General features: G+C 34.5%; 1 protein-coding gene across 5 annotated transcripts in view; it reads left to right on the top strand.

The window, feature by feature from the left end:
- The window catches only part of TBC1D5 (TBC1 domain family member 5), a 313,125-nt gene that overhangs the window by 67,440 nt on the left and 229,065 nt on the right, over positions 1–16,620 (top strand). For 3 of the 5 annotated variants that reach the window (XM_063409291.1, XM_063409281.1, XM_063409318.1), the window contains one exon: positions 3,007–3,160. The exons of the other annotated variants lie outside the window; for them this stretch is intronic. The gene's annotated coding sequence lies outside the window, so the exon portion shown is untranslated. The remainder of the gene's footprint in view (positions 1–3,006; positions 3,161–16,620) is intronic. 5 annotated transcript variants of the gene reach the window in all.

A 16,620-nucleotide genomic window follows, 5' to 3' on the forward strand; every position in this document is an offset into this window, starting at 1 on the left:
TTAGATCTGTAATTTTTTTTAATGGAAACTGTATTGTGGGAGGAAGAACAGACAATAGCAAAATTAGACTAGTTTCTTTCCTTTGTTCTCATCCCCTTTTCCTCCTCCTGCCCTTTAATTTAATGTCTTTTGAAAGGAGAGTGAAGTAAGGCTTACTGAGAGCAAGTGAGATATTTTCATGTTCCCAGTCTTCCAAGCAGAACATAGTTGTGTGGCTAGTGGACAGTGGGAAGCATAAATACTTCTTTGGAAAGTATGAGCTGTTGTACCCGTTTTGTTACCTTGAAAAAGTAGCTTCCCTAAACACTTCTGTTTATAGGTTTAATGTAGATTACCTGTGTTTTCTTCCTGATACCTACTCCTTTAAACATTGAAGTAATTCTAGTTGTTAGGAACCATCTACTAGCATATGATACTGAACTCCTGCTTTCCTCCATCATATGTTGGAATGGAGGCATTCATGCAAGTAAGGAAGTACCTTTATTCCTATACTGAAGACTGTTTTCTGTAAATGATGTTCAAGAGGTCTGACAGATGGTCTGCATTTGCCATGGTATTGATTTATGCAGTCCTCATGTAGGTTCCAGAAATGTCTAATAGGTAACATTCAAAGTGAACTGTCTACATGAGGATGCCACCACTTTTGCTAAAATACAGGCAGATTCTGTTTGTGCTTACTAATAGTTCAGCTCATGTAGTAAAGTTACTTTTTCTTACTTTTCAAGAAAAATAATCTTTATATCTTTTTTCATGGTAATAAAAATCTCAATGTAATGTTCTATTCTGTTTCATAAGGTACTGTGGTAGCTTACTAATGTCTTCATATTTTTCATTTTCTGAGATAATTTTCTTCACATTCACAGTAAGTCTGTCTTTTGATTTCAGCTAGGCCAAGTGCTTAAATGAAGATCATACTTTTCCCATTCTCCCTAGTCTGTCCGACTTGTTTGTAACTCAGAAAACATCAGTGCAGGCATAGAGACCATTTTGCAGTCTAACCTGTTGAAAAAACTGTCAAAACTGTATGAATCACACAAAAATCTTTGTGCTGAACTGTGCAAAATAGTCATCACCTCTGTTTTCAGAACTTACACAGAGTAATTTTTTTAAAATTTATTTTGCTACATGAACATTTTTTAAGCCATTGACTTGGGAATGTTTCTGTCGTTTCAGTAAGAACTTACAGGATTAGTGTCTTAAATACATTGATTTTATGAAACCAACCAGTCACCAGTTGGGTCCACCTGTGACTGAGTTGGCTTGTGATATTTCAGCAATGCGTTTGTTATTATTCATTGTTTCTTCAGTACAAGACGTGGTCCCACTGTAGTAAGTCCTCTGCAAATATACACATACAGAGTTTGGGTGGAAATGCAGGAAGGAGGGCATAAAAAGCAAAGGCAGTGGGAATGCAGAACAGCAAAGGATGCTTTGCTACTGGCTAAATGGATACATTTGCTAATGCTGATTATTTCTTTTAAATTCTGAAATGGTTACTGTTCTTTATTTAGTCAGTGTGGCTTTTTTTATCTAATTTGTTAACACCTATAGAAATTAGAAAGAACAGTAGTTATGACAAATGGACTATGTAATTTGAAAATTGTATTTTGTCACATGTTTTAGTCACAAAACCTAGTTGAAATCAATTGTCCAAACATTCACTTAACATATTAATAAGTAATACAGGAATACTCTAAGCCCTCTTGAATTAGATATATTACATCTTGTTACAAAATTTAATGCCAGGCTTAATAACTCAAAGTATGCTCTAGAATAAAAATACATTTATGTGCTAGTATGTTGTAATTAGAATGTTAATCCAAATTACAAAAAAAAACCCCAAACCCACTATTCAGTTGGAACTGTTTTATATACTCAAGAGTAGACAATTACCTTTAATTTAATTTCTTTAAAAAGAAATCCCAATTGTTATTTTATTATTTAAAAGTGGGTATGCTTTTTGTGGTGTATTTCTAAATATGTAATATTACAGTGTCAGATTACACTGTAATCTGACAACTGTGGTTGGATATCAGGAGCTATTTGGGTCTTTACCTGCAAAATCAGTGTCATTTAGGACTTCTAAAAAAATGTGTCTATATGGTTGTGTTCTTACATTTTCTGTTAAAAACACTGTGGAAAAGTGTAAAATACCACCTTTTCAAAAAGGAAAGATGGTGTTTCTGGTTGAACACTTTTGGCCTTGCATATTAGTAGCAGGAAGAATTCTTTTAAAATATCATTTTATCCCACTGTGAATAGACTTTAATTATCTCACTGTAGCTGAAAAATTCTGCATAAACATATTTCATGAAGAGGGTTTGTTTGAATATTTTTTGTGATTTTTTTGTGATTTGAACAGTTAAAGGAGACAACAAAAGATAGATGGCTGATCAGTTGCTAATGTTTCATTTGTTAAATTTTTCTTAGAACCAAAACCATCGACATTTTTAGTGTGCATGTAACGAGCCATAGTGTGCTGTTGAACCCTATACAACTTCTTGTGGTCTTATCAATGATGATTGAACAACTTTCTAGAAAATAGATATAAAATACCAAATTATGGAAATTTTTAAGATACATATTTTTAAGAAGTTTATTCACAGGAAGAGGAATTGAAAGTAATGCTGAGAAACAGCCAAGAATCACATGTTGATAAAAATTTGGTTAAATACTGAATAAGTGTCCATAATGCTCAAGTTGTCAGAGTTGTCTGTCTGACACTACTGTCATTGTAGAAATAAATAAATTAAACCACATGGACTTATTTTACATGTTGTTGTTTCTATCTCTTCTGATATGTGATTATGTGAAATACAATACTTACTTGACTTAAAAATACTTCAGCTAATTTCAATCACTTTTTTTTCTGTTATATTGAAGTGTTCAGAAGAAATGCAGTACCTCACATCTTGAATCTTTAACTTGAATCTGTTAGATCAAATAAAAAGCTAAAACTATTTTTAGGATTTTTTTAAATTAAGTATATTTATTCTCCATCTGAAGGTCAATTTCAGAAGTCTGGTACCAAGACTGCCACTCCAGCTTCCTCATTGCTCCTGGTGGCTGGGGCATATCCCAATGCTGTTTGCCTGTTGAATGTGTGGAGATATCCTTCTGAAGACAACTGTCTCCTTTGTGCTTGAGCACCTGCTACTCTGTGAGTTGATTTTTTTTTTTAAAGCAGATTAAGTTAGCCTCATTTCATTAGTTTCATAGTTACACATTTAACATTTATAGAAGTAAAATGTTTGTGATGTGTCTCCTGCAGTTGTCCAAAAACTATTTTCATACTAATCCTGTATCAAAAGAAATTTTACTTTACAAACATAGGTTCTTTTCTCCCCAGTTTTTCTCCCCAGCTGCATTAAATTTTAAAAGACAAGTGAAAATAGTGATGGTAGTGTATTTGGTTTTAAAACTGATGGATAACTGTATTGCAGTCTGCTTCCCACAGAACTGGTGAAACATAGACCGTGTCAGTGGGAGCTTTTCTTTGCTTTCTCCCATAATATGCCCCAAGTCCCGACCTGAAGGGGCAATTCACTCTCTAATTTAAACCTCTCCTTAACATTAACAACATGGCAGTGTTTAGTAATGATACAGTGTTTACTGTTAAAGACTTGCCAATTTGGCCTTAAGTAGCTAGACTATATTACCTCAATTTGCCATATTCCCTCTGTTTAATTTGGAATTACCTTGCAAACGTTAAGGTGATAGTATTGAATTGTATAAAGGAATTACAAATTGGAAATCCTAGCAGTGTGGATTTAAAGTTCTAGTATGGTCTATAGAAACACACTAGTTCAAGTAGTTAAAGGTCAGTAAACTCATTTTAATAGGTACTTTTTTGTTTTTTCCTTTCACTGACTTCTGTCAGTGCCTTTAATTAGTTATTTTTCCTTCCTATTCTCTGGATAATTTAAAACTCGTTTTTGAAGTGATTTTTAAAGACATATATTAGCTTGTATATGTAGTTTCTGTACCTTTTAAGAGTGGTTAGTTTTTTCCAGTGTTGCAATAAAGTACAGAACACGATGCAGTACATTAAAGAAATAGAGCCTATGCATCAGAACAATTTTCATGCCTCACTCAATTCTTAATGTAAATTAGTAGGAACATTGGTTATCCATTTGAGAAATTGAGTTGGTATAAAAATAAAAATGCACTTATGGTATGTGGTGCTTTGTGTATCATCTTGGGAGTGTTTTGCTGTTTATCTGTCACTTGCATTAGAAAAAGCAGTCACTGGCTGCAGGTGACATTAAAAATTAAAGGTTAACCTCAATTTCTTTACTGACCAGACGTGGGGCAGAAAGTTCTTCTGGATGTGTGCCTGGATTTTGATACTGTCAAATAGAGTTGAGAAGTAAAGACTGGTGCCTTTGGTGACTTAGTCTTTTTGTATGTGCACATATGATTATATGATTTCAACATTTCCAAGTGTTTAGGCTGCTTCTTATAGGTTATATCAAGATCATTTTCCATGGCATCCAACTTTGTGAAATAAAAAATTATATGATAACACTATAGTAAGTAATTATAATGAATTCATTTTACTGATCTACATAATTCTAGGAATGTCTTTTTATTTTGTTGCTTAGAAAAACTAATTAAAATAGCTGTCTTTCCTATTACTAGAGAATATGTGTCTTTCAAAATCTAGTTAAAATTGTTCTTGAAAATTGCCTTAGAAGCTGTTGGATATTCTGGCTTACTCATTTACATTTTATGTAAGACAAGCTTTATATACTCATGAGCAAACCTGGGAGATCTTTCTTTGAGTTTTTGGCAAACTCAGCTTCTCCCTCATAATGCCGTCAAGGTGAACCAGTTCAGTAGCATGATCTTCGCTTGTCCACCACTCCAAATATTGCAGGCACCACTCAGGCTAGTGAAGAAAGGTTCAGGCAGCAAAGGTTTCCAGTAACCTCCCAGATATCTTTCCTGTGTTGAAGAGGTATTGTGCTTGTTCAATGGTAGACCAGACTACAGGCAAGTCTTGATCTTTGAGATGCAACTTGAAGCTGTGGCTGCTGCTCTTCAATTTCATCTCATAATTTTCTTAGCCATGCAGTAAGGTGGTATGCATGTAGCAAGTAGATCTGGTGCTTCTTGTTACCTAATGGGGAAAAATGAGAAGGGAAGAAAGAAAAATGAAAATTTTTTTAATGAGTAAAATAGACTGCCAAAATGCATCTTTTTTTCTTCCCCCATCCTCCATTTACTAAACAGTGAGTCTCCTCTGTCCATGGCTGGTTTCCCTCTTACAGCTCTTCATAGGAAAACAAGAAAATAGAAGTTTCTTTAAAGAAAGCAATGCATATTACTAATTTAGAAAAGAACACTGCAATTGACGTATTTGAGGAACCCTAGTATTTCAGATGTGTATAATCTTACTAAAATTATATCTCTATGTGCTTGCTTCATAGTAAGCTTGGCACAGTTATTTCAGGACTGGTATACTGTAGATTGTTCTGACTACAAATTGAATCATGTTAAGAATTCTTTGGTGGGAAAGTGATAATGCTTATTTAGTGAGCTTTATTTATTATTTCTAATTTGTTAAACCTATACTTAAGACAGATAATTTCTTTGAAGACAAAATTTTTTAAATGCTAGTTACTTATTTTCCTGTAGTTCCTGCTGCTTGAAATTTTTCCAGTGTTCTCTGAGATTGGTTTCACTTAATACTTCTTGGTTTCTTGTGTTTCAGATATTTTTATGCTGACATAATACTCAAACTGGTCAAACAAATTTCACTATTGAAGTGATTTATAAAGAAGCTGAAATACTGTACAGCTTTAAACGTAGTTCCTTTAACTTAGGGAATAGTTAAATCCCATATAATAGTTGATAATTGTTGGCTTGCAGCCTGGTTCTAAAGTCTTTGTTTTAGAAAGTGGGTTATGAAGCATCAAAAACTGAATGTTGTGTTTTTTTCAGATGAAATATCTGAGGTAATTAAATACTTGAGGAATTTATAATTTGTTTGTAATTTGAAATACAGTGCTTTCTAAGAAGAAATCTTTAAGTGATTTTATGTATTGTCTTGCAGGCTCTAGAATAGGTAGCATGTTATAATTTGTCATTTAATTTTAATTTAACTAAACTTCTGTATCAGTCTAAAAAGCACTGGTGTTTTGCAACTACATTACAGATGGCATCTTTGCTTAAATAGTACAATAATCTGTGTTTTGTGGAGCAAGTGAATTACCCCTTTGTTACACTGTTGCACAGCTCATAGAGGTCATCACACATCTGTATGAGCAGAACGTGTAAGTATTTTAAAAATCCAACACCAATTCAAGCAACCCAATTCATTGCAGTGTTTCTGTTGTTGCTTTTCCTACAGGGCTGGTGGTCCATTGGCTTATGTTTAATTTATGGCTGTACTGCAGAGATGGGCTCGAGAAAGATAGGCATAAGATAAGGACTTTTTTCTCCAGTGTAGCAAAACTTGCAGGACATGCAGTTTCAAAGGAACAGGAAGAACAGGATCAAGAGTTATTTTGCAAAGCACTAAAATCAGGTTATATCAGTTCCTCTCGAGAGTATGTAATATCAAGTTACAACTAGTAATTACCATATTTATTTTCAGTAGCTGTCTGATTCTCCTGGTGAGGACTAGTGGTACTGTGTGTTATTAGCCCATTCTCTTCAGACATCTTTCTTGTTTCTCCTTTTCATTCCATGTTAGATTTCCTACTTTTGTGTTGGGTCTTTGGGGACGAATGGGAAGCCACTACTGCTAGGCATTCCTCGAACTTTTATTGTGCCATCAGTCTCATAATAGGGTTTTACATGACTGAAGGATGGGAACAGGTCATGTCTGCCAGTAGCCGCCAAAGATTTCTTTGTTACAGGGAATTTTAAAAGATTTGTAGCCAATAAGCATATTGCTAAAGCTTACAGACAATTGTTCTAGCCAGTCACGGAAAGCACATGTACACCTACTTCAAACAATGCTTGGTTGTGTGCTTTCTATTAACAATAAACAATATTCCATTATTAAGCTTAAAACTTTTTACTGTCCTGCTAAGCATATTTTTCTGCAGCTTTTTAAGGTCTATCATAGCCAAACCTAAGGCTCCAATTATTGTTTTATGTGCTGCTTGCTGTACTCTTGTAACTTTTCCTATTTTCAAGCTTTACAGTTACAGCTAATTCTAAATTCTTTAACTCTTTATAAAACAGAACCTTATTACCATTCTAAAAAAGCCTTATTACCTTTAATATTCCACACAATTTTATGTAGCTGATGAATTTCGTACTGCTTCACATCACTGTTAGTTCAGGTTTCCTCTGGCAGTGGTCCCTGTGCACTGCATCTCCCTTGCCCTTGCCCCTGCCCCTGGCATATTGCCTCATTTCCATCCTGAGCCTCTTTTTGGGGCAACATGACTGTGAAGCCTGAGCTGGCTATGGACAGAGCCCAGCAGAGCTTTTTCATTGTACTTGATGCTTGCTTTGTAGTTCTTCTTCATTTTAACCACAAAACCACCCTTGCCAGCACTAAGGAAGAACTAGCTGCTTCTGCCTTGCAGTACTTTAGGAAGGCTTTATAATAAAAATGGAGAGATACTTTGCACCAGGGCCTCTAGGGATTTAGGCCTCTAAAAGTAAAGGATGGTACATTTAAATGAAATCTAAGCAAGAAATTCTTCACAGTTAGGGTGTTGAGACATGGAAATGGGTTGCCCAGAGTACTGCAGATGCCCTATCCTTGGAAGTGTTCAAGGCCAGGTTGGATAGGACTTGGAGCCACCTAATCTGGTAGATGTCCACCTCTGCCCATGACAAGAGGCTGAACTAGGTGTTCTTTAGAGGTTCTTTCCAACCTAAACCAGGCTGTGATTCTACTTGAGGACAGCACCTTCTTGCTTTTGTTTTACCTGATAAGCATTATGTATATCTCTTACATAGTTTCATTATATAATGTTTCCTCTGCATTTTGTTGGCTTTCAAACTTTTTCAGACATTGGAGTGGTTACAAGTTGAATTGATTGGACCTGAAAGACTTTTGTTTGTGGTTCGGTTTTGTTTTGTTTTCAGTAGGAGATAAGTGCTACCTTAGATGATCATAAATGCTAATCAGGATTTTTTTAAAAGGATTTGTTACAGTTGTTCTGAAAGGATTAAAAGTGACAGCCTTAAGCATAAAGAAAACTATGGACGGGAGAAACAGTTGCGTTATCAGCAGTGTATATAGTTAAAAAAATTCAAGATTGTAATGATGTTTTGGTGTGTTTTAAGTGATCCTCCTGCCAGAGGTGTGACAATCATGGACAGTTGTCTCTGATGTGTTTAGAGCTGTGATAATATTCCATTAAAGTTTTAAGGACAAAAAAAATTTCTAAAATATTGGTTGTAATTTCCCTTGAAGGGAAGGGATGCTATTTCATGCCTATCATTGGCTCTATTTTCTTTCCCTCTGCTCCTCCTGAAGAAATTTTGTGGGACTTACAGAATGCTTTGCTTCCAGGACAAATTCTAAAGGAATTTCTCAGAATTTTAGTGGGCTTTGCTCTTAAGTTATATGGATTTAAATGTCTAAATATGTGCTGAATGATATTGACAGGTACCAGTGTAGATGCCAGCCATGTGCAGTTGGAGTCCTGTACTAGGGACTGATCTGCAATGCAGGCAGCAGCATTTCTCAGTTGTTGTGACTGGCCAGCATTTGTAATTTGATGGAAAGCAGATGAATAAAGCCAAATTAAAGTGACAGTGATGACCAACTGCCTAGTAATTTAAGACCCTCCACACATTGCTTAGCGCTATTTATTCAATAAACACATATAGTGAATATAGAACTTTATGCATTTCTTTAAGGTGATAGAAGCCATGATGAGAAGAAGTTATTGTATATTATCAGCACTGTGTCATATTTGAATAAATTAATGCGGAACTTATATAAAACTCTGAACTTTCTGAGCAGCTTCATGTGGTTTTGTTCAAGCTTTCATTGTGTGATATATATTACATAGCTTATACTAAACGCTTTCTCGGCAACATAATTTCTACAGATTTGTAGTTGTTAAAGAATTAAAATCTTGCCACCAACTTTTGCAGTAGTATTCTCCATATTATGTGTCTGACCCTCTAAGGTCTTTTCTCATAAGCATTAGTGTAGTAAGAGTTGATTCTGGTATGAATGGTTTGACTACATTTACAAGAAGTGGTTGAATGTTGTTTTATTGCTTTTGGTAAGCAGCATGCATGCCTTAGAGTTATAGAAAAGGTACCTGCAAGTTTCAGCAATATTTGCCATCTTTTGCTAGGGAATTATAGATCAGGTGCAAGAATTTCTCTATATTTTAAATGGTCTAAGCATGTTTCGGCATATTAATCTAGATTATTTTAAAGTTGGAATCTGGATCTGAGGGAAAAAATTCTCTGTCATTTGGTAGAGAGGAGTAAGGGATATAAAAGGAAGAAAATGCTCTTCTTTTTAAGTGAATGTATTCTTCCCATAGAATATACCAACAAAAAGTAGATCAAGACAGTCTTCCTTGGAGACACTTACACCATCTGACAGGAAAGTGATTTTAATTAATTTAAAATCCAGAAGCAACAGTATTTCTTCCTGAGTAAATGGTTGGAAGACCTTAATTACATATTGTTCTTGAAAGCACAGATTGCACTTAGTTCTTTTTGATCTTTTAGACTCAGACTTTGGAAAGTATTTAACTTACAGGAAGTAACGGAGTACTTTCCTGAACTGACAGGCTGTTACTGGGTTTTCTCAGTATGAATATAGCTACCTAAAAAGAATAGAAATTTAGTGGAATGTTTTAGGGTTGGGGATTTTTGGTTTGGTTTTTATAACAGAAGTCATTCAATACCTTCAGCTGGATTTTGGCATCAAAAATTTAAAAAAACTTTTGCTGCATAAAAAGTGAGTTTTGACAAAAGCAAAGGAAGTGGCAAAGTGTTTAAGTTGTGAATCAGTATCTAGTTATGTCTAATCATGATTTAGTGCTCCAGTTGAGAATATTTTATAGTCTGAAACTGCTCTAGGTGAATAGTGACCAGCTAGAGAAACAGTGAGGGATTAATTGTATATCCAGATTCATTTCATTTAATAAATGTACTTTTATGAAGGAAATGCAAATATTGAGTGGAATTGTGGTTACTTCTGTACCCAAAAACTGTAGTTGTAAAACCTGCATGGTTTTGTAGCATTTTAGGGGGAAACAATCATGGTTTTGCTGTACTTCAATGTTTAGTTTTTAGCAAAGAGACATTTAAATATAATAAATATTCCCATAAAAAACCATTTTTGTTATTCCAAAAAATATTGTAATAAACAACATTAAATGGATGGACTATTTCATGTAAAAAAGAAAGTTCCTCATTCATGACATTTTTACTCTACACAGGAATATTTTGCCTTATGCTCCTAGATTGTTTGAAAAGAAAATTTGGCTAATGCAGTAAAGATTTTTCTGACACTACTTTTCAGACGTAATTCCTTTCTTCAATATATCATTAGTGGGCAATGCAGGAACTTGAAACACAGAAGATTTCATTTGCAAGCTTCTTTGAGGAATTGTAATAAAAGCTGCATTTAAGACTTTGCCAGTATTAAAATAGCTTCCAGCATCTTGTTTCTTGTGACTATTTTAAGTTTTGTAATTAATATTGAGGTTTCGGTATTTTCTCTGTGGTAAGTACTAGGGAGTGGTATCAGATTGTTTTCCCTGTTTCCTGTACAAACAAGCTCTGAGTTTGGGAAGGTCTTCTTAACATCCCTCAAGGTTTTGCAGTTAAAAGTCCCACAAAATAACTTTCCGTTTTCACGGTGTTTGTAGGGTGCTAGGAGAAAGGGTTTCATGTTTGATAGCCATAATTTGGTCTGGTGTAGCAATGATGCTGACTTCCCTATTGCCAGACATTCAACAGAAGCTTGGAAAATTTAGTGCTTTACACAGAAAAATAAATTGGTTCAAGTAATTGGGAAAAGGGAAGTGATATTTCCTTGGAAAGAGGAAATGGAAGAGACTGATGGCTTGGGCCATTGTCTGAGTCCATACTTCCTCCACTTGTCAAACTTGAATCTCAAAGTCGTTTTAGATTAATATTTATTACAAGGCACAAAGCTAAGAGAGACTAGAAAATTCAACGTGCTTTAAAATATATCTCTTTGATACAGTCCATATACACAGTCCATGCATTTCAAGTTGAGTCTTCCAATGATTACATGTTGAGTAACTTGAAAAATAACATATATAACCAGCAATTTCATTATAAACAGAACTGTTCCAATTGATCTTACATGCCCAATTTTCCTTCCTTAAGATTGGGACATTTTTTCATTCTCATGGTGCTTTCTCAGGTATCAAGGAATTACCTCCTTAGAAATAACATATGTATCTGAGACTGTGGTAGTTTGGGAGCTGTTTCATTACATATGTTTGCATTTGCAGTCTGAAAATGTCACACTAAGCTCTTACCAAAACACACACAAAAATGATCCTCATTTAAAAATATGTCAGAATATTTGGACCAATTTGATTTGCCAGTGTTTTATTCTGGAAGCATAGATTTTTTTGAGTCAGATATTTGCATGTTATAAAATTAAAATAAATACTTAGCTGACCATCACAGAAAAATCATTTCTGTGATGATACTGTGTGTGTAGAAATACACAGGTTTTAGTGTGTTTGTGTGTGTGTGTCTCACAAGAGGTATGAGAGATGAATGTTCTTCTTAACGGAAGAGTTCTTTTTCTACTCTAAGGATATTTAAAAATAATTCTATCCATTTGGTGGAGCAATAGGTTAGTTAATGAAATTTGATATTTTGGAGTTTTTCATTCTTGTGTAACATCTGTAAACATGTTCCCAAATCTTACATGCAGTTCTGTAATTAACTTAATGTTTCCATGGTGTTTTGTCAACGAATAGAAAATATGCTATTTCTACAGATGGGGGAAAAAATTTCCTCAGCAATGCAGTTAGATATTGGTGGGTTAAAATATAAGCCACCAATGCAAAATCTGGTTTTGTTGTTACCTGCTTAAAATTTAGGTTTTACACACTCTGAATGAGCAGTGAGGTGTAGTCCAGACAGTCTTACTCTGTCTGTTCAGGGTAAGATCAGTTAAGAAACAAAGCATTTTTTAACTTTTACAGAAGACCTGTACCTCTCTGATCACAGCACTTAGTTTCTTTATTTTCATTAGTTTTTCTCTCTATGTAATGTACATAGAAAGTTAATGATGAAAGAGTAGTATTCATTGAAACCGAAAATTATAGTATTTGCAAATATGAAATCATAATTTACATAAATTTTATAGTCAAGAACATTATGAATGTAAATATGCCTTCATCTATTCTCAGTCTTATAATGCCATTCGTTGTCCAGTGGGAGATGAAGAGTGATGTTGAGACTGCTATTTAACCTATTATAGCAGCCTAAAGAAATTAAATAGCCTTGATGTAAATACGAGGTGGGAAAGGAGCATTCATCTCCATTAAGTGACATAAAAAAACATGGTAAGAATAACAGGCGGGTGGGTATGCATTAAACGATGAAGTCCCTAAATTTGGACACTAATTATAACCACAAGGACAATTGCCTCCCACGTACTTAAACTGTAATTTCAGTATGTTTTCAGACCAAAAATATGCTTCACAGTTCTTTAGGCACCAAATGTGGATTTGCTCTTGCATTCTTTTTTCATCTGATACATGATTTCTTTTCCCCTGCTACTGAATGAGGGTCTAGTACTAAAAAGCTGAATTCATTATGTACTCCATGGTACAATTAGATCTTTAGACCTTGTATTTTACTAGATCTCATAACTATGCTGAGGAAGTCCTACCCATTTTATAGTGCCATAAGCAAATGTTGCATCATTATATTCAAATTATTTGGAGCCGTTGTTTCAGCCTCATATTAATATTATATGCACCTGTGGGTGACCAGTAGCTACTTAACCTGTTGCAGCACATCAGTCACTCTTTGTTTCTTGACAATGTATTCTTGTAAAGATAGATAATATACTTGAACCCTTTCCTAAAATTATTTTTATGTTACATTAAAGGAATATTTATATTGAGTAATTGCATTAAAGTATGACCCATGGAATCATAAATGAGAGTGGAGATGTTGTATAAAACCATCTTTCAAAGTTAATTGAGTATTACAGTTTCTTTAATATTAAACTGGTTTCAGGACAGATAATTTTGGTTTAGCCATTCCATCTTTGGTATAAATCAAGGTAAAGTATTAATCATTAAAAAACCCTGAATCATTCCTTTACCTTGATATTTAATATACAATATTAATATTAAATATAGAGAAAATGCATTATGTTGCTGCCTAACCTGATGTAATAATTAAGACATGGTATTTCTAGACCAAATTTGTCTGATGTTATTCAGCAATTCTGTTTTACTATTCTTTTCTATGCTTGATTAGATAGTTATTGGCTATTACACCTTCTCCACATATACTAAGCTGTAGATCTCAATCAAGTCACCTCTAATCTTATAATAAAAAACTAAATATACTGATCTTTTATCTGTCTCGCACACACAATAAAAAGAAGGATTTCCTGACTGTAATTCTTCTAACTCCTTCTTTGGCCCTTTTAATTCCAACTTGCTTTTGAATTAAAGATACCAGGCCTGGTTATAGCATTCCAGTGATGCCATATGTGCAGATAATTTCAGGTCCTTAGTACTACCATATATTTCCCTGTAATGCACCCAGGGATTGTTTTTAGCTTCTTAGCTACAGCAACATAGTAAGAGCAAAAAAAGCATTTGGTTATTTACAATGACTTGTAAGTTCTTTAGGGATTCACTACTTTCTAGGATGTAATCCTCCATTTCATGTGGCCTGTCTTGTAGATTCTTAATGTTCTTAAGGTAAATAAATTAAAATAATGTAATTTCTACTCTGAGATTTCCTTAATTTATGCAGTTTATTGGAAGGATTTTTACTTATTTTTGTCATCACAGAGCTTCAGCTTTTTACATAACAGGGAAGAATCAGTCATCAGGTTTTATGTGTATTTTGTGTGATTGATATTTTTAAAAAGACTGTAAAGGGGACTTCACAAAGCATTAGAGCATTAATATAGCACGAAGAAGGCTTATAATGTGTTTGGCTTCTGCTGTTACCTAATGATACGGCAAAAAAGCACTCTTCTACAAGGCTGCTTTTAAGATACAAGGGAACCAGAGGAATTGTTAAGAATAATAGATAGCGTCTCTTGGATTTTTTCTTTTTTAAAATTTTTTTTAGGAGCAGAAGCACAAAAATCCTGTCTTAATCTTTCTTTTAGGTATGCTGCTTATTTAGCTTTTAGTAACTTGTAATTTAAGATCACAGTTATTAGGTGTATTTCTGCATTTTATATATCGCTCCCAGATGCTACAGTATTAGTTTTTATCACTGCATATTTTATGAAATGTCAGCCTTCTGTTGGCTGTTCATGCAGCATTGTTAGTGATCAAAGCCACAACATAAAGGAGAGGAATCTAAACAGTTGGCTTATCTTTGTCCTTCATTGTGACACAATACCATAAAATTACTTTATTATATAAAGGCAGGCAAAGTTTCGTGTAGCACACTCTGAAAAGGTGAACTTTTTGTTATGCTCAACAAAATAGATAAACTCTTCTAGGTGATATTTTGTGCAAGGAAAGTAAAGTTAGCAATGATGTCTTTGGAGTTTGGAAAAAGTTTGCACCTTTTCCTGCCTTTTTAAAACACAATATTATGTATGTGTGTGTGTGTGAATATAAATCTGTCATTTAAAACCTTCTGATATGGAAGAAATATGTCCTTTGGAGTAATCTGCATGGGCTGCTGTGGATGTCTTTGGGATACAATTAATCAAGACGTTATAACACTTGAAGAGGGATAATTGGGAAGATAATAGTTAGTCTTTATATTATGAAAACTGCTGGTGATTATCAAGTATATTTGACTTTCATTTTGGTTTTTCACACAGGAGATTGTTTCGAGTTTATCCAAATTTTTGGTTAAAAATATCAGGATATCAGTCAGCCTTAATTTTTCTGCTTGCCTAAGTGAGTTGTGTATCAGAACTGAAATAATAAAGTAGGTAAAACTCTGCAAGCTCTGGAGATATTCTAGGAATAAAAATCTTGAATGATTTTGATCAGCTGTTGTGTATGCCCTGCACAGCAGTTGGTTCAATCAATTTTATGTTTTGGGATGTTTTTATTAAAATGAGCTGCTGCTTTCAGTAAATCATTGTAAAGATGCTAGCTTTCGATATGCTTTTTGGAGACTTGCAGCTTACCAAGGCAGTCTCTTAATATAAACAGACCTGGCTCCATAAGAGACTGGGATGAGTTGGTAACCCCCTTTCTATGTGGAGTATTTATCAATAGGAGACAGAACACAAAAAAACGAAACAACCTAATATTATAGTGGTACAGGAAGTAAAACAGCAAAAGTACTCCTATGGTATTGTGAGGGCCTATGAAAGGCATGGCAGTCAACAAGGCTCATGACAGTATCCCTTTAAAAAGGTGATGATGCATGCTACCTGATTGCATGTGTTTGTGTTTGTCTTTCCAACTGCTGCTAGTCAGTAACTGGTATGCATGTATTCTCTCACAGCATGTGATCATAAATGTTTCAGAGGTTTTCACAAATCAACAGTGGTATTTTCTTCATGGCATTGTGATCAAGATGGCCACAGTGCTTAATTTTGTCTTGGCTTTATAGATGAGATGGTCATTTCATCCATCTTTCCTTAAAAGTTGGCAGAGGAAGAGATCATTCCCATGTACATTCAAATGTTTTATTACTTCTTTCTTGATGTGCTTCAAAAATACAGCAGGTAGAAAGCAAACTGTTATCAGGTGAGTTAAGGTTGAAGACATTTAGTATATCAGAAGCAATAATTAATAAATGCTTTCAATTAATTAATTTTGAAAAGTGGAATTTAGGAAAACAAAACAAAAAATCTGACTGTGGTAGGTGGTTCATCCATCAGCTATCTGACAGTGGTGTGCCCAGTGCAGGTCATCCTTTCTGTATGAATATGGCATCTCACAGAGTCTGCATAACTTTCTACCAGCATCAAGTTTTATGATCCTTCTCCTGCCCTTCACAACTGAACGGGCTGAACATTCAAAGTTACAGACCTATTCCCCATCTTTCTAGATCAAGTGTGATTTTAATATGTTTCTCTCTGATTTTTTGAAGAAGTAGTTCTCCTACTCTATGTTTTCATCCATTGTCCACGTGAGTAGGTGAATTTCACATGTTTTACATTTACTGGGATTCTGGTTTGCTGATGAAGGCAGAAAATCTCCAATCTGACCTGGCCATGATGAAGGATGTAGAGTCACCAGAGAAACTGTGATGCTTACAGCAATTTTAGTGTCCAGAGCTGGAAGACACGTGCTCCTCAATGAGAATGATGTACACGGGTGCATAAACAAGGTTAGGTGTCTGAGAATCAGAAGCCCAAATATGTTGGCACTTCTTGCAAGTCTAGAAGTTCAGGTGACTGTGGAGAAAAGACAAAAAGCAGTAAAGACAGTCTTTAAAGGGAGTGACTTTTCCTCTACAGATCTTAATACCTTTAGCAGGTGTTTTAAACTACTGTAGTTAAAGGGT

The sequence above is a fragment of the Prinia subflava genome, chromosome 1, assembly GCF_021018805.1.
Source record: "Prinia subflava isolate CZ2003 ecotype Zambia chromosome 1, Cam_Psub_1.2, whole genome shotgun sequence".
NCBI lineage: Eukaryota > Metazoa > Chordata > Aves > Passeriformes > Cisticolidae > Prinia > Prinia subflava.